The sequence below is a fragment of the Pithys albifrons genome, chromosome 4, assembly GCF_047495875.1.
Source record: "Pithys albifrons albifrons isolate INPA30051 chromosome 4, PitAlb_v1, whole genome shotgun sequence".
Lineage (NCBI taxonomy): Eukaryota > Metazoa > Chordata > Aves > Passeriformes > Thamnophilidae > Pithys > Pithys albifrons.
Window position 1 is genome coordinate 74725063 of NC_092461.1, and position 23333 is coordinate 74748395.

Below are 23333 nucleotides of genomic sequence, written 5' to 3' on the forward strand. Positions count from 1 at the left end.
TTGTAAGCAATGCCATATTATATATGACATCATTCCATGTTCTATTTCTGTATTAACATTTTCATATAGTAGCCTTTCTCTTTTTACAAGAAGACACTAATGAAACCAGCACTTTCTAACTCCATTCCTCTTTCTCCCCATAATTGACCTCTGGTGCTGTTATTTTTCTCCATGCAGGTCTAATGGGAATGGACAAATCTTTCTGATTACTTTTGAAGGACCAGAAAGGATGCTTACAATAGGAGTCTTGGGATAAAATATTAGTCATAATGAAGCAGAGAATGGTGAATTCTGCTCAGACAAACTATGCACCATAAAATGCCTGATGCTTTTGAAATCTTTGAGGAGAGGATTAATAATGTAGTAATACAACAAGAAAGGCAGAAAAGAGAAAGTAATGATGACGTTGGTAGTTTCACCTTGAACAATGTGAATGCCACTTTTACTGAATGGCTCATGATGTGGTTTGACTGGGGAATTGAAAAAAAATAAAGCCTGGGAGGCATGGGCTGACCTCCCCAGTTTAAGAGTCCAGTCATTGCACAATGACAGAAAGTCTCAGCCATTGGAGTTTGTCTCTTTCTTTTTGATAATGCAAATGGAATTTTCTTCTCTGGTCTACTACCTACACATCAACAGCAAAACAACTGAAAGCCTTTCTTTGGGTTGTCAGAGCAATGAAGTCTCATTTCTAGCATTACTGATCTTAGTTCCTTCACCTGTGGATTCTTCTGGTATGTTCAACTTGTCCATTCTCATCACACCTTTATTCTGTAAATCTAAAAGACAATACACGGCTTTGTTAAATGGGATAGGACAGGAGGGGAAAAAATCACCGTACAGGAAAATAACAGCATGCATCTAGACTGCACAGCAGTTCTTCACAAATTACTCTCACTTCAAATGCAAGCCAGAAGCAGCAGATCTTTAAAAGGACAGAATTTGACAGATTACATTCCCTAATAAGTCTCATATTGCAAAACAGAGGGGAAGGCAGTTTTAGAAAACTGTACTTAATTCATGTTTTATTACAAATTAATGATGCAAACAGGAAAACAGAAACTCTATTACTTATTTGCATTAGAATTCTTCCATCAATGTGCCTTCAGTTTGAGTTTTATTTCTGTCTCCTACCACTCCTGCTTTGGTTAAATTTATGATTTATATCTTTATTATTTTGGTTTAATTTATGGTTTCTTTTTTATCTAGACTGGTTTAGAAAGAGCGGTGCAAGCTTGGTGAAATCTATTTGGCAAAGCAAGACTCTTTACAGAAAAATTAACAAGGTTTGCCAAGCTTATGAGCCCAAGGGTTTTATCATTTAAATCTTTCTCTTATGCTCAATGAAAAAAAGAAAAGCCCTTAGAAATTACTTTTTTGGCACTCAGCACCAGTCTCCATTTAATTGTTCTTCCCTTTGGCATTGCTGTTGCTCAGAAGGAAAAAAAATATCCACTTTTGAAAGTTCCTTTAAGGTTCTTTTAATATTCTTCTTCTGTCCTAGTCCTTCTCTTAAACTGTTCTCACCTTTTTTATTCATAGAAGGCACTTTTCCCACTCAGCCCTAGTCACACAGACGAGATTTGGTGGAAGTTGCTGACTTATCAGCTTGAAAGATCTATTGAATCTTTTCCAACCCTAAAGATTCTATGATTTGCATGCTTGCAAGGATGGCAACTTTTATTGTGCATAAATGTTTGCTCTATTCAAATTTGTGTATCTGTGTTTCTCTATGATTGTGCATTTTCAAGCCTTTATTGTGAACCTACAGGAAAAACCAGCAGAATGACACAGGATTTAAGGACATCAGTTTGCTGGAGTTCACCAGCCAAATATTTTTGTGGGATTATTCAAGAAAGAAAAATTTTATTAGTATTTATACTTCTTCATTATTCAAAATTCTAGCATAGTAGCATTTCTGTCTTGGTAATGATTCTATATATTCTTTAATTACTCTCTGTATGCCATTTTTCTTTACACACAGAAGTTCTTGTTTGTTGACTATTTATCATGAAGTGTTTCATCAGACTAGTCAGGATTCACAGTCATAAAAGGCAGTCTGATGGAATGCCATTGATTCTTTGTCCTTTCCAAAGATATCTGAAAAATAAAAACCAATAAAGCATAAGTTGAGACACATGATTCTTCATTTCTGGTTAGCTAAGGAGAGTAATACATGATACAGGCAGGTCCATCAATCTCATCTAGCCAGAGATGAAACTTCATGTATAACAGGACTTCATCTAGTTTCTGCTTTTGCTTTGCTCTGTGGCTTTTTAATAAAATAAAATTCATCATTACAATAAAAATGAGGAAATTAAAAATTAAGTTTTACTGGTGTTCAAAAAATACACACACAAATAAATATTTTGCACACTACACAGTGATTTTTTCTTTTTCAAATATAAAAAACTAATATCAAATTCATTCTGGAGTTCTGATTTCTTTTGAGTATTATACGTGTAGTCAAAGTTGTTTCTAAGCACAAGGACAATACAGAAAACGGAGCACAAATGTAACCAAGAGCAAACTTTGTAATTCCTACTTTCCAAGTGAGCCACAGTCCTGTAAAGCCATGCTATCAACTCAAGGTTTCTCAGAGCAGCTTTATCTGCAGTTTCTTCTTAGAGCATCATTGCTACACTCTTAGTGAAGCAGTGAAGGAGAAACACAACTTACCAAAGTTAATGGGCAAAGCGATATCTCATCCTTGGCTTCAGGTTCCAGTCCCCCAGCTCAGCACCAGAGCAGGTGCTGAAAGCAAAGTAGTAAGTCTATAATGGAGTCCTGTCTGTATCCTTCTGGTGGCTTAGGGCATGCGAGAAGAGGTTTGTGCAGGTTTTCTTTGGAGAATTCAGGTCTCCTCTTTGCTCAGTCAGCCATTCAGTTTATAGTGGATGATGAATTGTAGATATGTGACGTGTGACTCTTTTTCTTCTCTTCTTGAGACAAGAGTGTGCCTGTGGGAGGACAGAGGGTTATCAGTTAGCAAGGTAAGATGTCAGTTTGCCAGCCTGGCAGAGTAAAGGAGGAATACCAGATATGGATACAAAAAGGAAAAAAAAAAAGCGCCTTTAATCTTCATGACCTAAAACTTTAGAAAAGCTGGCCCTGTGGTAAGTGTATATCGATGCAGATATTTCCTAGGAACTAGGAGAAAGGGTGTTGCCCTAGTCTCTTTACAGACAGCATTACAACTTAGCCTGAGGTTTTAAAACCTACAGACAACAGATATCATTTAAGAGCTAACTTCGAAGTTAAACTTCTGAACTTGCCCTACTTGTGTTAGGAATTAATTGAATAGAAAGCCCAAGGCGGTAAGAATAAGCAAGTGTACTGTTTCTATTTCTCTCTCAACATCAACAAGAGTTTAGTCTTATAATCTTATTTAAAGTGTTGCCTTTAACTAACCATGTGCTTAACAGGATCATCACACCGTAGATTCCAAATCAAATAGCATCCAACAAATTTACCACAGTGTTTGTCTTTCATAAGTAAGAGTCTACCCTCTTCAAATTCCAGACATGATCACGCAAATCAAAAGTACTACCAGAAACAAGAAGAAAATGAGGAACACTCTGTAAAAGCAATATATTTAACTGCAATTACCAAAGTACTCCTTAAAAAATAAGCACCATAGCTCCATAACCAGTAAATTAAGAAAATAAAGGCAGTGGAATCCAGTTATGTAAAGACCTACCTAGGATGGTCAGTAGGATTGTTGGCTGAGATCATTCAGTGTTTTCTGTATTTATAGAAAGGCCCACAATGAATATGAAATAGTGAATAAGAAGGAATGCTTTCTTAGGAGAATGATCTCATGCTTTTTTAATTCTAAAAATTCCTTAAACTGCTCAATGCTAGAACCCAGTAAGACATGATAGAAGGAGGTTTATTCTATATTTAGTATCACTGTATAGAAGATTTGCCACTGACTATGCTGAAAAATTGGGTAATGTATGAAGTGGGCCTTGCATTTTAGGTGGGATTACTTCTTTTTTATGTTCCACTTTTCTGTATTAATAGACCTTACTCATGATTGTTATGTTTTTTTAAGTCAAACCTTTGTTAAATGTCACATCCAGTAAATTTCCAAAATGGAATAGTACTTCCAGCAGAAAAACTGAACACTTTTCCTCATAGTAGGAAGAGAAACAATTTCATAGGAATGACAGCAGGTTTTCCTGGATGGTGGAAAGGGTTAGGCATTTATTACAATAAATATGATCATGTTTAGTTTTTATATCTTGCTTATATATGCATACGTTCCATAGTACCTTAAAAGATTCTAAGGGGTTTAAAATACAGAATGCAAGTGCTGAGTTTGAAATGTACTGCAGTGTCTTTAGGACTTTTCTGGTATTATTGCCTCAGAACATGTGAACGGTGCAGAATGTACATGAGTGGGGCAGAACTACAAAACCCTCATAAGTTACACCGTGAACCATGTAGCTCCAAAACCACTTGACACAAAGGAATCAGGGTAAAAACAGAGAGTTTATAGCAGACCTTATTAACTACATGTAAAGACTTCAAAAATACTCTGTAAAAATAACAACTCTATGATTAGATTAGTTGAAAATACACTTTTAAAAAGGTTTAGATGTTTAGAAAAACAAATCTAGAGTAATTACTCTACCAGGGATGCCTAATGGAAATTGCAGGAGACTTAAAATATTTCCATTCATCTTAGGAAAGCCAGTAATTTCCACTTATGCCAGTGTCAGTGTTGCTAACTTCGTTTTCAAAATTCATGAGCCAGCCCAAAAGAAGTTTTATCATTCACCTAAAACTCATTAGGTTAAATAAGGGTGAGTGGCTCATCCATTCTTTCCCAACTCCAGGTGGGTAAACTGTCTGTCTTGTTTGTTTTCAGGAACTCATTTGCTAGCTCTCGAGACCAGAAAGTTATGCACTTTAAATAAAAACTAGGCAGTCTCTTGGCACCCCAGCAAGCTTCAGGCACAGGAATCAGAGAAAAACACTGCATACTGTAATCTTTGTGATCAAAATAGTTGCTATTTCAATGTTGATGTGAGAAGAGACTGAAAATCTCATAAATGTGAGTGTTCAGTTTGGTATTGTGAATGAAGGCCCTTTGGCAGATACCAACACTCATTTTCCCCATTTGAAAAGCAATGTCAGAATACTATCTGAACTGTAGAAAGTCCTTCTGAAGTCAGAATGGGATAATATGTTGCAGTCATACTCAAATTAAGAACAACTCACTTTTCAGTTTTGATGTAGAAAGAGGGAATTATGGTAAATTTTTGAACATTTCTCCATCTCTTTAGTTTCTTCTTATCCACTTTTTCATCAGCATATTCAAGAAGAGTTAGTGAACTCAATTCAGCCTAGACATCACAGAAATTGTGGCTGCAATAATCAGCCAGATAATCCAAAACCTAAAAGCTCAAAGAGTCAACTCTTTTAGCCAGTAAAAGGATTCCCTAAAGGTCTGGAATGAGATATATGGGAGCAGCATTTGAGAAAACATGCTCTATCATCCGAAGTTAAAGAAATGTTTCAACTTTTCATTCTGATGATTTCAAAAAATGCAGAGGGAACACCTGAGGCTGTTATTCTTGCTTCTTTTTATTATTTGCCACTGGACAGTAATATACTCCTTCCTGAAGTGGACTTGGTAGTTAAAATCTTTCATTCGTCATAGACATGCTGATAAACAGGACGGCTCCTTCAGTGCCAGCAGACACAGATAAGGCCAAGGTACTCAATGTCTTGGGGTTTTTTAACAAAGTTTCCCAGGCCTATGCACCAGCGCTGGAACAAAATTGAGCCAGGTGTCACTTGATTAATCCCTGCGGGACACACTGAGAGGTCTGGTTACTGACATTATGAGTCTACTCTCAACTATTTTTGAACTACTGTACAGATCAGGATATGTCCCAATGACCAAAGAAAGGCAGATGTTCTCCCCATATTCATAAAAAGAGAAAATATAACCAACGATAATTTTGGCAGGTCAACCTCACCTCAGGACCTGGAGAAATAATCTAGCAAGCCCTCTTGTCCCAAGCAAATAAACCATTACTGACAAACCAAATGACTCTTCTATGAATAAATTACTAGATCTGTGAATTAATGTAAAGAAGTGGATATTGGCCACTTTGTTTTTAGCACAGTGATGCCATGAGTGACTCTTCCCCGCAAAAACAGGACTCTGAGCACGTTAGTGTAGGATAAGATAAAAAGTAAAGGTCCTTTAATAACACAGGGCCTACAGCCCACAGGAATACAGGATGACATGCATGTGTCCCAGTTCTTGTTTCCATGGCTTTTATAAGATCCCTCCAATCATTGCTTTACACATTTCTCAGTCCAGCCCCAGTCCCACCCCTGGTACAACCCCTTGGAATTGGGTCTGGGGTCGTCAAGACCCTCTGTCTTCATCAGCTCTTCTTTCTTGGGCACACAAAGGTCTCTTGGAGTTCATTCAGTTTTGACTTCTGGGTCACTCTGACCTATGTTTATGTTTCATTCTGTAGGCCTTCTGATATCTTTCAGCTCTACCTTGGAAAGGAGTCTAAACAAGATTAATTAACTAAAGGAATTTGAGCTCCCTGTTCTGGGACAGGGGTAGTGATAGAACGGCATTAAACTTAAACTGTTAGAAATATTAACCTTTTAAAAATCCACAACTGCTGTGTTTCTAAAATCTACAAAATGTGAAAATCAGAACAAAAACTCCTTTGGCATCACAGCATGAGACATAGTATCCAAGTCTGGACATTATGGTCTAGATGGGTGAACTACTAGACAGCCGGATTGTCAGGCTCAGCAGACAGCAGTTTAGGTTTGATACTGTACCTGCAGAGTAGTTACAGGTGGAGTACCAGAGGGGTCTATGCTGGGGTTGCTCCTGTTCAATAACTTTATCAATGACTTGGAGAAGGAGATGGAGTGCACCCTCACCGAGTTTGCAGATGACATCAAACTGGGGGATGCAGACAACGTGCTCAAGGGCAGAATTGTCTTTCAGAGGGATCTATACAGGCTGGAGGAATAGGCTAATAAGGAACTCATGAAGGATACAAGCAAGGTCCTGCACATTGGAAAAACATCCTGCACCAGCCTGGGCTGGGAACTGGCCAGATATGGAGTGAATCAGATGAACAGTGTCTGGTGGTGTTGGTGAACAGTGGAGTAAGCAGGAGCCAGCACTGTGCTCTGACAGGTGGGCTCTCAGCGTCCTGGGCTGTGATAATCAGAGGATAACAAGAGTATCAATGATAGCAGTTATTTACCTGACACTTATTAGACCATATCAGAACACTGTATCCAGGTTTGAATATCAGAAAATTATCGATAAAGTGGAGTAACAAAACAGGTTGTCCAGTGAAGCTGTGAAATCTCCACCTTCAGAGGTTTTTGAGGACTGGCCTGGAGAAAATGCTGAGCAATCTGGTGTGACCTCACAGCTGGCCCTGCTTTGAGCAGAAGATTGGACTCTCTGACTCTTTGATGTTCCTTCAAACCATAATGATTTTATGGTTGTTGTTAAATTTATTTCCTAAACAACATTAAACTCAATTTCCTGGGTCACTGGCAAGATTTCGTTGGTAGAAGGACAAGTGGCAAAACTACAGACTAAGTATATCAAAGAAAATTTCAATCTAGTGAACTGCTGAAATCTTGATCCCTCAGAATTCAAACAATTAATTTAAAAAAGACAGTTTCTCAATCTTCAGCTATAAAATTGTTTTCTATTAACCATTCCAATAAAAATATTTTGTCCAAAATGAAAATAAAGTCTTTCTGTGCCTCAAAGCAAGTTAGTTTTCCCAGCTTTATGAACATTAAAAATATTTTGATTTGCTAGTGGACTGAAAAACAATTACATATATTTGTTGAAGAAACATTTGGTTTGGGCTGTAATTTGATTTAAGTCTTCATTGTTCCAAGAGATTGCAATGCATTTTATTTTCATTTCACAGAATTGATATGATACTGAAAATTGTGTCAATTATAAAGGGAAACCAAAGTGTCACCAAAATACTCTTTTTTCCTTCTTCCTCTTCTGTTACTGTGATAGGTTTCTCTGTGTGTGTATGCATATTTAAACAAGCAAAAATATGTTATTTCTTCCTCTGTCCTTTGTTAGCATGTTATCCAAGGTATGATGACCCCATCACTTTCAAAAATCAACTTCACATGGATTATTTTGAGCTCAAAGAATTAACTCCAGCTCCTAGTTCTCGTAATAGAATAGGAAGTTTCTAGTCTCTGAAGACTGATGTTTCTACAGGACAGGAGGAATCCTGTCTCTTATAACACAAAAATAATCCTAAAAGTAATTCATACTCAGTAAGGAGGGTTTATGAAGAATGGTTCAAGCAGTTAGTATACAAGGCAGGATTTGAGACTCTGATGAATGGGAGGAGAAGCAGACGTGAAATTTTATACTTTTTTTTTTCTGGAAAAATAAAGTAGCAGAAAAGGAAGTGTAGCAGAAAAGGAAGTCTATCAGACTGGACAAATGAACGGGGTCTACACCTGGTTAATGTAAATGTCTAGAAAATTTCAGTAAGTAACATTTTCAGGATGTGTGTCTCTCTCCCAGTGCTGCTAATTTTTCCAGGAATACAAACACAAAGAAAGCATCAGTGGGACAATTTTACAGTCTCATACAAGTCCACAGTGAGGCTTTTGCACAAGTTGCCCTGAAAATATCAATCAAAAGAGGGAAGTGATGATCACTTATGAGCAATAATGTTGGTGTGTCTTCTGGAAAACAAAATTTTGAAAAAGGAGGAAAAGCCATAAAAACACAAAAACTCTTGCTTCAATAGTACAAATACAAACTCAATGGTACCAGAAAATATGTTCACTTTCAGTTTCCATAAGGCTGATTTCTATTCCCTGAAAGAGTTTTCCTTACACTTAAGACACATTACCTGAATCAACGGCAAAAGACTTTGTTCACAAGTGGAAACTAGAGGAACATCTACAGCAGCATCAGCAAGAAACTTAACTTCACAGTCAAAGAACAAGTCAAATCCTTAATTTTGAAATTCATGAAGTGGCAACTTTGAGATGCAAATCAATCAAAGGCAGGATTGATACAAGGGCAGGTATAGATTCCTCCATCTTCATTCACTGGACAGTATGTATATATGCATTTTTGATGCAATTGTTTCTAAGCTCAGGAACCTTATGATTCATTGGCAGAAGCTACACTGTCTCAGCTGGAGTCTGTAGAATTTGAATCATGCTTCCCTTAGCAGAAATCTCTCCTTGCATATCTGACAGGTTATTCTGTAACTATATTCTTAAAAAAATTTTTTAAAAATCGTGTTTCTTTTCTGCTATAGACAAGCTCTGTTTTCTGCAATATATGAGCATTATTCCAATACTAGTAAGTTCTTTTCATATCAGCAGCTACTCAAAATATCTTTTGCCTAAATTGATCCTTCACTGATTTCTTCTGACTTGTCTAGAAGCCCAAGTGTGTTTTTTATCACTGGTAGTATTGCTGAAGGAAGAATTACAAGGAAGTCAAGCCAGCTTTCTAAAACTGAATACAGCAAACATATGTTTAACACTGTAACTCAGAACAGCAAGCAGGTAAGTGAGAGACTAAATAAAATTAACAGACCACAGCAGGAGAAGCTGTGCTGCAGCAGTCAAATATACTTCCAGTGTTCTGTGCTGGGTATACAAATATTTCAGATTACAAGGTAGAGGGAGGTGCCCTTTTTCAAGATCATCTTGAAGGGACACATGGTTAGTGAAGGAACAGCTGCTGAAGAAAAGAAACATAGACAAATATACAAGTAAGTGCTCATTGTATTTCTCCTCTCTGATTTCTTTTGTTGCATTAGTTCAGACTCATCACCAACTTCCCTATCTTCATGTGGCAAAATCAGAAGCACTGTCAACTTGGCTTGATGTTAATGGACCGCTTACTGTGAGCATCACAGATAGTTGTATGGAGTATATATTTTCACTTATATTTTGAACCAACCTCGCTCTCATAGTGCCAAGATAATATTCTATCAAAAATTAGTAAGTTATAAGTTTCAGAGATAACTAACAGGAGACACTTATTTAAGCACATGTGCAAAGCAACGATGATTGATATTTAGTATTTATGAGTCTAGGGATCTCCTACTGTGTTAATGTAGTTGTAGTTCTCATAAATTTGTATCTTGAACACTTTTGCATGTTTTGGTGAATCCAGTGATAATGTAATGTGGAAGACAGTGCAGTCCTGTTGTTGTATCCTTGAATAAGTGCTGTTATTCCTGTGTGGCCTTCAGCAAACCAATCCTTCTTCCTTTGTGGTTGCCGGTCTCTGCTTTTACAGAGATCCCTGGAAGACAGGTACCAGATATTAGCTCTGTATTTTTTATTGTTCTGAGAATACCCTCAGCAGCTTTACTCTTCTCTTTAGAGTAGATGAATGAAAGCAATTCTTCCCTTTTATCACAGATTTCATAGAATATTCTGAGTTGTAAGAGATGCACAAGGATTGAGTCCAACTCTTAAGTGAATGTCCCATACAGGGATTAAATCCACAACCCTAATGTTATTAACACCACACTCTAACCAGCTAAGTTAATTACGTCTATTTCCACTGCTCAAGAACTCTCAAAAGCTTTAATTGTTCTACCTGCTACTTGGCTGATCTATAAAGATATACATAAGGAAACATTTTTCTCACTGAAGATATGTGAAGGTTGTTTTCTTTCTGATCTTCAAGTAGTGCATGTCACTCTGAAAGAGGAATGAAAGGAGATGAAAATGTACGTTTATTTCATGTAAAGTCAATTTCATGACTGTTGTCCTTGCAATCTCCCAGGAGGGTCCCTAGGACTTCAGATTCCTTTTTAGAAGAAGCTTATGTTGCTGAGGAACTTAGACATTGCTGACAAATGATTCTATATAAGGGTGAATCATTGATTTATTGTCTGCAGTATTAGACTGAAATTTGTAAAAATGGCATATGTATGGACTTTTATAGGCTGTTATTTGTAGCCATAGTTTCCTGATAGCCACTTTTACTAAAAGAGAAAAGCTGATAATATGAAGGGAAAAGGAACAGATAATAAAACTTGAAAATTCTCAAGTATTGAGAGGCTGGAAAGTAGTGAGACATCATCAGTCACTTGACCTTCAAGTGAGCAATGGAGGTGCTTATTGCATAAAATAGCAGCTCTTTGGGAGAGTTCCAGAAGGGAGATGAGTGGGTCAATTTACTGCTTGGCTCCTGTCTGTCTCTGCTACGTTTTCTCATTCTCCACAGATCCTAATAAGGCTAACCAGGTTCAGACAGAGAAAAGAGTCTCTTTTTTGTCTAAACTTACATATCTAATACACCATTAAGTCTGCATTCTGCCTTGGTGGTAGCCATTTTATGATCTCCCAATCAAAAGTGAGACAAAATCCCACAATAAGCACAGGGTTATTTTCACTGACTTCTCCGGAGGTCAAGCACTCCATGATAAATCACAAAAGCTTGTTGTGCATTGCTGGGAACAAGGCGAACTACCACCAGATCTCCATGACACAGTCACCATCACCCTGTACAAGAAGAAAGGAGAAAAATCAGACTGCTCAAATTACCGAGATATTACTTTGCTCTCCATTGCTGGTAAAATCCTTGCAAGAATACTTCTGAACAGATTTGTGCCTGCTATTGCAGAAGAACTTCTGCCTGAAAGCCAGTGTGGTTTCAGAGCCAATAGGAGCACCACAGACATGGTATTTGTTCTCAGACAACTGCAACAGAAGTGTAGGGAACAGAACAAAGGTCTCTATGTAACCTTCATTGACCTCAGCAAAGCTTTCAACACTGTGAGCAGAAAAGGCCTGTGGCAGATCTTGGAACATTTAGGATGTCCCCCCAAGTGCCTAAAAATGATCATCCTGCTACATGAGGATCAGCGTGGACAAGTCAGATATGGCAATGCACTCTCTGAGCCCTTTCCAATAACCAATGGTGTGAAACAAGGTTGCGTTCTTGCACCGACTCTCTTCACAATCTTCTTCAGCATGATGCTCCAAAGAGCCACAGCAGACCTCGATGAAGAAAATGACATCCACATCCGATATTGTACTAATGGAAACCTATTCAACCTAAGGCAACTGAAGGCCCACACTAAGACCCTAAATCACCTTGTCCGTGAGCTGCTTTTTGCTGACAATGCCGCCCTTGTTGCTGACACAGGAGCAGCTCCTGCAGCGCTTAATGTCCTGCTTTGCAGAGGCTGCTGAGCTTTTGGGGCTGGAAATCAGCTTGAAGAAGACAGTTCTGTACTAACCTGCACCTCAAGAAGTCTTCCATCATCCTCACATCACCATAGGCAATTCAGAGCTTAAGTCAGTCCAGCAGTTCACCTATCTGGGAAGTATCATTTCTTCAGATAGTAAGATTGACAAAGAGATAGACAACAGACTAGCAAAGGCATACAAAGCCTTTGGAAAACTCCATAAAAGAGTCTGGTCCAATAAACACCTGAAGAAAAGTACAAAGATTAGTGTCTACAGAGCCATTGTACTGTCTACTCTTTTATATTGGTCTTAATCATGGGTCATCTACCGCCACCACCTGCAACTCCTTGAATGCTTCCATCAGTGCTTCCTCTGTACAATCCTAACATCCACTGCACTGATTATGTGACCAATGTGTCTGTTCTTGAACAGGCAGGGGTCAGCAGTATCGAGGCCATGCTGATGAGAACGCAGCTGCGCTGGGCAGGGCACATCTCCAGGATGGAGGATCACCACCTCCCAAAGATTGTGCTCTATGGTGAACTTGCCGTCAGCTGTCGCAAGAGAGGAGTCCCGAAGAGGAGATACAAGAACTCCCTGAAACAATATCTCAGCCTTGGCCATATTCACTGCCATCAATGGTCCACTCTGGCACCCAGTTGGGATTCATGGAGATACACCATTCACGATGCTGCTGCTTCCTTCGAGAACACACACAGTCAGTCTCAAGGAGAAAAGACAATGCAGAAAGAACCGTTCCTCACCAATATCGCCTAAGGACACATTGTGCTGTGCCTTTTCCAACTGGACTTGGCTATCCCCCAGTGGCCTTTTTAGCCACCAGCATACTTGTAGCAAGTATGTGTAGAGTCCTTTCCAAATCTTCATTCGTGAAGCCTAGCCGTGAATGAATGAATGCATGAATTTTCAGTGAGCCAAGAAGTGATATTTCTCCCATTTCTTCAAGGTTATGAAGTTCATTAAGAACTTTTGAAGTGTTTTCTCTTTTCTGTCTCTTTACTATTTATTCTATACTGGTGCATGAAGAGAAGTAAAAACAGATAGTTTGTAAGCAATTTCAATCTCATCTAATTAATCCAAATATTTCCCCCAAAAGATGGAGTTTAGTTTTAAAGTATGAAAGATGACCAAAACATATTTCAAATGTGTCTGAAATTGTCCTACTTGCAATCAAAATTGCGTTTCCACAACTGAGGTCAGTGTTTGCAAGATATTTACTTTGATTTATTGAAAAACATTAGCTTAAATCCTGAAGACATCTATAATATTTTGAAAAATTGGTATGTTGTTGTGGTTCAACTCCATCTGGCCGTTGTAAGTAAGTACCGTAGAGCCACTCACTCACCATCCCCATGTGAGAAGTAGAATTAACCCATGAGCTGAGATAAAAAGACTTTAATAACTGAAAGTAAAATATAACAACAGTACTGCTTAAATTAATATTATTATTAATAATAATAATAGTAATAATAGGAATGAAATGGAGCAAGACGAGGGAATTAAACCCAAGAAAAAACAATTGATATGCAATTCAATTGCTCACCACTTGCTGATAGATGTGCAGCCTGCCCCCAGTAGCAATCAGCAGCTCCCAGTCAAGCACCCCCAGTTTATATACTGGACACAACATTCTATGTGGCCAGTTCAGGTCAATTGTCTTGGCCGTGCTCCCTCTCAGCTTCTTGTCCAATGCCTCATTGGCAGAGCAAGGGAAACTGAGAAGTCCTGGACTTAGGTTAAGCACTGCTTAGCAACAACTAAAATATCAGTGTATTATCAATGTTATTCTCATGTGAAATACAAACCACAGCACTGCAATATCTATGAAGAAGAAAATTAGCTCCTTACCATGTGAAACCAGGACACATATTAAGGAATTTTTCTAGCTACAAGCAATGTACAAATAGAAGTATGGATGAGATCCATCAAATAAGTTATTATCACTTGTATAGTCCTAGTAACAGTCATGATAATATAAATATCTTCACATGTGTTCATATTTTGGAAGTGGATTCGTTTAACCTTTTCTTCACTGCATTTCTCCTTAGTAATGAGAAGGTTTTTTAGGAGCTAAAAGCATTTCTGACCTTTTAAGAGAATTATAAGGAAGAGATTTTTTGAGAATACCTTTACCAAGAGTGGAACAAAAAAATCACAGACAAGACAAGGATTCCTGAACTGACTTCCATTAAAGTGCATGTACCTTACTTAAAACAAATAGAAGCACAAAATTGAAGTTCACTCATTCCTGTACTCACAAATTAATTCCTCACCTGACCACTAAACCACAACAGTGTACGTTCTGAGTTCACAAACACTTTTCCCACTGGTCATCTCTGGTATGGTGTCTATTCAGCTGGTTTACAATGTCAGGACATGCACCTCGTAGTCATATCTGTCCAGAAGAGATAACTTTGTCATCTGGAATATTGGGAAGTGTCCTCAACTCCCATAAGACACAGATTTCCCAACAAAGTAATTACTGGCAGAAGAATTTTTCTAACAAGTTATTATATCCATGAATATGCAGAAATAAGAATTTTGCTGGAGAAAGAGCAGAATAAAGATAAAGGAAACTGAAGAATGTAATTATAAACAAAACAAAAATTATTTGATCTACTGATCATTCCTACTTTTTCATGATGTAGCATCACACCAGTTGTTAATCAATTCTGCAAAAATGCTATATAGTCCCAGTTTCCAACTAAGATTACATATTCCTGATTGCATGACATACTTTCACAAAAAGCTGAATAAACCTGAGTACAGTACTGCATTTCAATTGCACCTCCTCAATAATGGGTTTCTGATCTTTCCTACTCAGCAATATATAGCATATCTTGCCTTAAAGCTCTGCAGTGTTTTTTTATTGATACCGAAGGGATTTTTTTTTATTTTTCAATTTTCATATTTTGTAGATTTTAGGAACACAGTAAATGTAATGCTGTAGATTTTAGTGAATTATTATTTAGCAGCTTGTAGCATAAAGTTCTTCTATCTCTACCCCTGCTCCAGAACAGGCAGCTAAGATCTGCCAGCTATTTAGTCTCTTTTTCAAGGTACCAGATTAAAGCATATCAGAGAGAACATAAACATGGAGCAGTGTGACCCGAAGCCCTGGAGAGCGTCCAGAGAACCTTTGTGTGCTGAAGAAGAGGAGGTGGATGAAGACAGAGGGTTCCAACGACCCCAGCCCCAATTCAACAGGGGTGGGAACTGGGAGGGGACAGAGGTGGAACTGGACATGTGGACAGTAGTGATTGGATAGGTTATATTATAAAAGCTATAGAACTTAGAGCTAGCAGGTGCACGCGCGTCGATGTATTCCTGGATGAGCGGAGTTGCTCATTAAAGTGCCTGCCCATTATCTTATCTCCTACAAAACTTGGCTCGAAGTCTTTTTTACAGACTTTTACGGCAACATTATACACATGCCAAGTTACTGAGCAAGCTTAACAGGTATGCTCTGGTTACAAAGGAAGCACAATACTTGCCTACATAGAGGTTTTGCAAGTGACTTTATAAATATTTTGAATTATCTGGTCATGGTACATGCCATCTCACTTCAAAAGGAGGAGCTGAGTAGTGAACTAGTGAGGTGTACAGGCAGAGCACCAGTCTTCTCTGTTGCAGGACCACAGAGAATCTGATACCCGCTGGGGAATGTCAGTGTCTGTGTTGGTCTCTAAAAATGCTTGTACGCTGTATGCCAGGGGCTCCAGAGTGCCAGCCTGGACCAGTTGGTTCTATGGCTCTGACTGGACTGCCAAATTCCCAGATGAAAGTAGGGAAGTGGTATCAGTAATGAGGGCAAACTGAAGCTCCAGGACACTATGCAAAAGTTATGTTCATATCTAGTTAATAATTTATCTTGCTCATTTCCCTGTGATATCAAAATCAAGAAGGTAGTATACAGATAGTTTTAATAGATAATTAAGGAGATGGTCTAAGTGTACCAGAACCTACTCTACTGTCAAGCAAATTGCCTTACTGCACATTATTTTTGCATCCTTTGTTTTGTTATGTTCTTCCATGCAGTGCTGGAACATATATTTCCACTGAGAAATGCAATTTTACTATAATCAAGATAATATACTTGTCCATTTAGGTGTTTAATGCAATAGGAAAGAAAGACTAAAACTTTATTATTTCTGTGATTCATTTGACTAAAGTCAAAAGTCATTATTTTAATGAAGTGGAAATATGCTTTCTGATTTGGGGTTTGATTTGAATATTGTAGGAAAATGTGTGGCTTAAGTAGGGATGCTAGATTAAATGTTAAGTTCATTACCATTTCTTACATAAGGAAATAGAGAGTTCCTTGAAAGACTTGACAGGACCTTTTTCTGTTGTTTAAGGCATTCAAAATCAAAACTCTTCACAAAGTCATGTTGATGCCACCAATAAGTCTTGTCAGAAAAATTGTAATAATGTTGTAATGTTTCACTTTTACATTTTTGCATTGAAGTATTTGACATTCTTCATTTAGAAATCATGCATCTGATTATTATTACTTTTGTATCCTTAATAATACAGTACTATTTCTTAAACTGTTGTAAAAATAAAACAGCCAAAGTAAGTAAATATTTTTTTAGTTTCATTTTTTCAGATTCTGCTCAAAATAAAAATATCATTCATATTTATATTATTTTGATATATTTTTACCCTCTTCTGTTCCATTTTGTCTCACTGAATAAAAATAACTGATATTATTGAAATGAAAATAATTCATCCCTGCTAAAATAGGTATTTTAATTAAAATAAACATCCCATTTCAGTTTCCAGAAACCCTTTCGTTTTGTAAGAAGGTTATTGTGTTGGGTTTTCTGTGGGTTTATTTTTTTTCTGTGATCATAACCTCTTTTTAGTTTCAGTGTTCAGATTTTCCATGAAAAGGGAACTAAATTTTCTGACCAGCGTAATAACTGCCAGTAGAATACTGTTGTAGTTTGGGATTATTATGTAAATTCTCTCCCCTGCCACTTAACTGCCCAGGCCAGCAGTTAACAAAAGAAGTAGTTAACTGTTGATCACTTGGGTGGGGGCAGGTTTGTCTCTTTTGGGGTTTTTTTGGATATTCTTTCCAGTCTTGGCTCGGCGGAACGCGGGAGTGGGGGCTCCGAGGAGGCAGCTACCCTGCTGGTTACTGCTGGGGCTTTCCTGGCTGTCTCGCTGCCGCTGTGCCCGGACTGCTTTCTGGCCATGCGGCTGCTGCTGCCCACCCCTGACTGCTTTTCTGGCCGCGTTGCTGCTGCTGCCTGCCTTGGATTTGCTTCTGGTTGCTCGTACTTTTCTGCTTCTTGGACGGGGAACACAGGGGGAAGAGACGGAGTCCATCTGAAAGCTCACTGCTCGTCTGTCTCGCTGGAAAGGGACTGAAACTCACTCTGCAGCCAGCCGGGTTGTGACATTGACACTTAAGTATAACTTTCCCTCCCAGAGGAAAACCTGCTGGGTTTTTTGTTGTGGTTTGTTTTTTTTTTCTTTCTCTTGTGGTGTTGGGGAAGTGGGTTGCACTAGTCTGTATATATATATATATATAGCAGTTATCCTTCTTGTATTAAAATTCCTTTTCTTAAATTTGATAAAGAGAGGTGTGATTATTGTGGAGGAGGCCCCTCCCCTACTTGTGGGTAAACATTTTGGTTTTTTTTCCCCTCAAACCAAGACAAATATGAACATGTGCTTTGCAGGTACATAAAAATAGCATTTTTCAGTTGTTACCATTTATCGTTTCATCCCAAATTACATATTGCCATGTCAACAGCCTGTCAGGTCCAATGGCAACAACTAGGTGCAGTTTACCACGCAACACATGAGGACGAGGTGTAGAAGAAGTGATTAAAATCTGTGTTATTCTGTTTTAAGGCAGCTACCCACTCACTGTTATTTCTGGTAACACATGTCAGAAATGCTTACCGCCCGGTTAACTCAGAGGTTGGTGGGTGCTCCTTATTCTCTGTGACTGAAACTATTTTGGGTTCTTTGTCTGTTTTCAGAGTCCTCCTTTCATTCTGGAGGGGAAACAACAAAATCCCTGTGCTCAGTAGGTGACTCCTGCTCTGGAGTGCATGTGGTGGGAGCCAGTCTGTGCTGGGGGTGCTGCCCATGGCCCCTCCCATGAGGAAGTCTGCTGGAGTTGCAAAAAAAACCTTACGAGTCATTTGGGAAGAATGTTTTCTGTAGTAAATTTAAACACTATCTTTCTGCCTTCATTTTATATATAGAAAGCTCATGCTTAGGTAACTTTCCTAGCACTGAAAACTAAAACAAACTTATTTTTCAGCTTAGCACATCCTAACCTCTTAAAACTCTGTTAAGTCACAAATTTGCTCCATTCTGTGGCCTGGCCTGCAATATTTTCCATGGTTTGTCTTACTTTCAGGGTAATTTAAAAATTGCCTAGTCAATCAGAACAAACTATTCTAAGGGCGTATCAGTATTATTTTGGCCCATATAATTAATTCAAAAGAAAACAGCTCCCTCACCCCTAGTTCCTAAGAAACCTTTTCTGGTAATGCATATTGACAGCACTGAGTTGTGACATTTATCGGGGAAGTGAAGCTGACCAGCTGCAGGGCTCCTGACTGATTTACTTAGCCAACAAGCTGCTCATGATTCCAGCCAAGTATTGACTTTTCTTTCTTTCCCTTCCCTACCGCACAGTTGGAGAGAAAAGATGGAGGCATTCTTTATTTCTACATTTTTATTTCTACCAGTCATACTGAAAGATAAAAAATGGATCACTGACTATATCTTCCCTTTAAAATTTTCTTAATGCAAAAGAATCTCAAATATGTTCCAAGGAAAGCAAATCAGCATTGAATTTAAACTAGTTGAAATATGAAATAAAGGAGCAGGCTTTATCTAACGTTATTGGAATAATTTACTTCAACAGTAATGAGCTTCAGTCTCGTAAACAACCTGCCTGCAATCAAATGACCTTTGTGGTGAAAAAACTCTAACAATTCAAAGTTAGCTCATTTTCATTCTTCAAGCCCAGAAGAACAAACTGTGCTTCAAGTATTCTTAGATTGTGTGTATTTTTAAAGCCAAGATACCAATTGAAGTCAAGGATAGATAACTTTCTGTATTTCTCTAGTTTCTTGCAATTTTTCAGTCATTTGTTTCTGGACTAACATGCCTGAGACACAATCAAACTTGAGGAAAGCATGAGTATTTCTAGAACTGACATTTGCAAGCACTAGAGAATTTCTGAATCATTCATTTTTGGCACTAATACATTATGTCCGTAATTGTTCTGCTTGAGGAGGTGACATTTCCAGAAATGGCAGTTCAGCGTGGTAAAGGACACAACACTGCTGGGAAGATAAGTGAAAGGTGACAAGACCATGCAGTTGCCAAAGAACAGGTGCTCTTCAGTGCATAGGCACTAGATGTAACCAATTGTTGTAGTTCTGATGGAGGTTCAAGCCACCCCATATCAATAATGCTCACATCTGATTCCTGTGATAGGCACTGTCTGGGATTAGCATGAGAGCCATTACTGAAGCCTTTAAACCTGCTGAAAGGCATGCATTTACACCTCAGAAGAGTACAAAGAATAAGTAGAGAAGGCAGGTGACAAAACAGAGGGGGCAAAATGGCTTGACATAAACCAGCCAAAAGGGGGCTTCTGATGGATAGGAAAAAATAAATATTCACCTTTATTATAAGAACTGTGGGACAGATAAAATTTCCCCTGGCAGAAGCATTCTCACTATTACTATAATTGAACATAGTAATGTACTGAAAATTGAATGTTTGTGTTAAAGCTGTTAAACCAGTTGTTACACTAGGGATCACCACACTCAAAGTAAGCCCAAAAGTTAAGCTACACATATGAAGCATGTACAATCTCATATGTTGCACATACCATCCCACTTGTTATATTAGTCCATGGAAACTAAAAGACATACGTAACTACATTCAGTCATTTTTTCCTTTGTAAAGAGACTATGCACTATGATGCTCATATACACGGTGCAGCCATGTTTGAAAAATGTATTTCCAAAGACGGACTTAGGAAAAGAGTACATTTTAAATCTGTGCTTAGATCAAGTGCTTTAACAAGGAAATATATTGAGTTGCCTCTTTGAAGTGTTGTGGCTTCTTCAAATGTAGCTGTGAAAAACGCCTTTTGTCATTCCTCCCCAGTGCATTATGCTGTGACAAGGCAGTTATGTTACATAATATGATGTGGCTGATAGCAAATAGCACATGAAAGATTTGATCTTTTTCCCTTTTAGCATGAGTATCCTGAGCTGCAAGTGGCTGGACTTTGCAGGGTCTTTTCTTTCTCTTAAAAGAGAAGGAAAAAAGGAACACTCTGTTTGAAAGTCCTTTCATAAAGTCTCCCCTTAGAAATATCACTAATATTTTGTTTACATCAGTAAGTGGAAAAGTAGCTTCACCTTTGAAATATGCAGATTGTTACTGGCTCCTTCTTTCCAATGCATCAACAGCAGATTTTTATTAGGGCCTATAAAATAGGCTTTGAGAAAATTAATCATGTAATCCTGTATGGCTCATGTCATCCCATGGTGAGGTGCACACTGCATTGTCAGTGACCCACTCGCTTGACCCAGTTATTTCTCAGTGCTGAGAGCATCAGGGTAGAAGGAGGAAGGAGGGTACTGAGAAGTCACTAGAAGAGGGAGGGTAGGAATGTAGGAGGCTGAAAACCAGGAGTTCTTTCCCTGTCTCACAATGTATTTTTGAAACTGTTACTGTTCTGGACCCTCTGAATCCAGTATTTTGAGAGATATGCATTTTTTCAGAAGTAAACTGAGGAATTATATTATCTACCATAAATTAAACAACCACAGTTTAATCCAACAACAGTGTAATCCAACTGCTCTTAATAGTTATTCCAGAGACAGCACTGCCCCCCTCAATGAAATTGCTGTGAGTTAAGTGGCCTCAGAAACCAGGTTAACTGGAGATTTACTGTTTAAAAACAAAGAGTTTTAAAAAAACAGACTAGGTTTTTCAGTTAAAGTCTCCCAACCAATAAACCAAAACCTTCTGTTTCCCTGAAAAGTAAATCTTCACTGTATTTTACTGATGCATCTGGAATTGTTTTCATATTCACAGATCAGCAGAGGCAGCTCAGAGAATGCTATATAAGAAAAAGAGAGTGAATTAAAAAAATTAAGGTAAAAATTCAGAAAACTTTGTAGTAGTTTCATATTTATATTTAATAATTATATAAACAATGTCCATTTGACGAGTGAGATTGCGCAGTGCAGTGATAATAGCTGCAGAACTCTCCCTCAAACTTTAACGTTAACAACAATGACAATGTCTTTGATTACATGTTAATGCTATCAGTGGCATGCAGTTTTAGTCACATACTTCAATTTGAGTGAATAGCAGAGATTTAAAAAGTACTCATCAGAGGGAAGATGAAATAATTCCAAACATTCAATTTAATGTCAAATACTTCATAACAGGTTTGTTTCTAAAATGAGATATTATGAACTGACAAGTCGATAGATACGTACTTTCATTATTACACTTATTACAGCTCTAGAAAGTGGGGTACTTTTTATTTTTTCTCTCACCAAAATCCATGAGGTAGGGCACAAAAGGATATTAAGACCCTAAATTACACTCTTGTAGGAAGATTGAGATTATTTCCTAGATCACTCCAAGATCTCTCCTAGACCTATGTCCTGCTTCTGTTAAAACTTGAGAGTTTATGAATCACAGAACTGGAAAGAGACATCATGCTTTACATTTCTGAGTGTTTCAGTGAAACAATGGTTATAAATTCTAATTGGCTCTAGGGAAGAGGTCTTTATAATATGCGCTAACAATTTTTGAGATTTTCAACAACATAATTACATAGTGAAATGTTTCATTTATTCCTCAGCTGTCATGTCTCCACTGTACTCTTTCAGCAGTCCTGCCTACATCTCACTCCTATATTAACTTACTGGTGAATCAAATAACAATGAATGCATGTGTCTGTTTTAAAGGCACACCACACAAAAAATGTAAGCCCCTATACCCTCTTTTAGCATTCTGTTTGGCAATAACACATTTAGCATGCCAGCACCTCCTTTTCTGAAATGTGCTAGATTTTATGTAAGTCTTACTTCTGGACTAAAGTCTAGGACCCAATATTGATCCTGTCTCCGTAGCATTCCAGTCTGTAGAGGATTAACTCTATTTGAAAAAACTCTAGGGATCTTAGTCATTCTTTGTCTAGGTAATATAGAGTACTTGAACAGTGAAATCAAACCAAGAATTAATGGTAACCATGACATATAAGCATTATCTACACAGTCTAGGAACAGAAACAGTGCAGTTTTATATGAGTTGTGTTGGTAAGGTATGTAAATGCTACAAAATTATGCATATTTTCTTGTATGTTCACTCATTTAGAAATTAGAGAACTTCCCCTTTTGGACAGTGATAAATGACAAGCTTCTTGTGAAGAAAAACTGGAGAGTGTTGCAATCACTTGTAGATTCAAATGATCTGCAGGGTCAAACAGGCTTGAGTTTCCCTAATCTCTCTGGTTGAAGATTAGCTAAGGGGCAATTGTGAACCTATTCAGAAGTTGCATATTCATTTTTAATATTAACTGAATCTTAAGACAGGAAGAATAAATAGTGCCTTCATTCAAAGATATTAAAGCTTACCTCTTCAATATTTATATCACATAACAAAATTACATTGTATAGCAGAGCCTTGATTGACTGTGAAGTGTACAATTGCAGCATGAATAACATAGTCAACATGGAGTTCCAAAGCAGGGTACTGGAGAGGATGACTGAGCTAGAACGTAAATATCACAAAGAGAAAGAATTACATTGTAGTGTCTCTCAGACATTATAATTCATGACTTTGATTCAATTAAAATTATTTCCAAGCTTTCTAAGTGTAAAAAAGGGCAGTTAAAGCCAGCAAAACTATGAAAATTGGCTTCACAGATGGCTGGTTTGTTCTGTAAGAAAACAAGAGGTCTACAGAAAACTTTCAAAATGATCCCCTGGTAAGTAAAATTTGAAGAGTTGATAACAAGGTGAAGAGAACAATCACATAAATTAGTGCCAGGACACTGGCTT

General features: G+C 37.9%; 1 long non-coding RNA gene across 1 annotated transcript; it reads right to left on the reverse strand.

Annotated features, from left to right (window-relative positions):
* Positions 1 to 1511: 1511 nt before the first annotated feature.
* On the reverse strand, positions 1512 to 23061 carry LOC139670966 (uncharacterized). Its single transcript, XR_011697617.1, has 3 exons — positions 22908 to 23061; positions 2680 to 2960; positions 1512 to 2100 (listed from the first exon to the last, which is right to left on the reverse strand). It is a non-coding gene; the product is annotated as an uncharacterized lncRNA (long non-coding RNA).
* Positions 23062 to 23333: the final 272 nt, after the last annotated feature.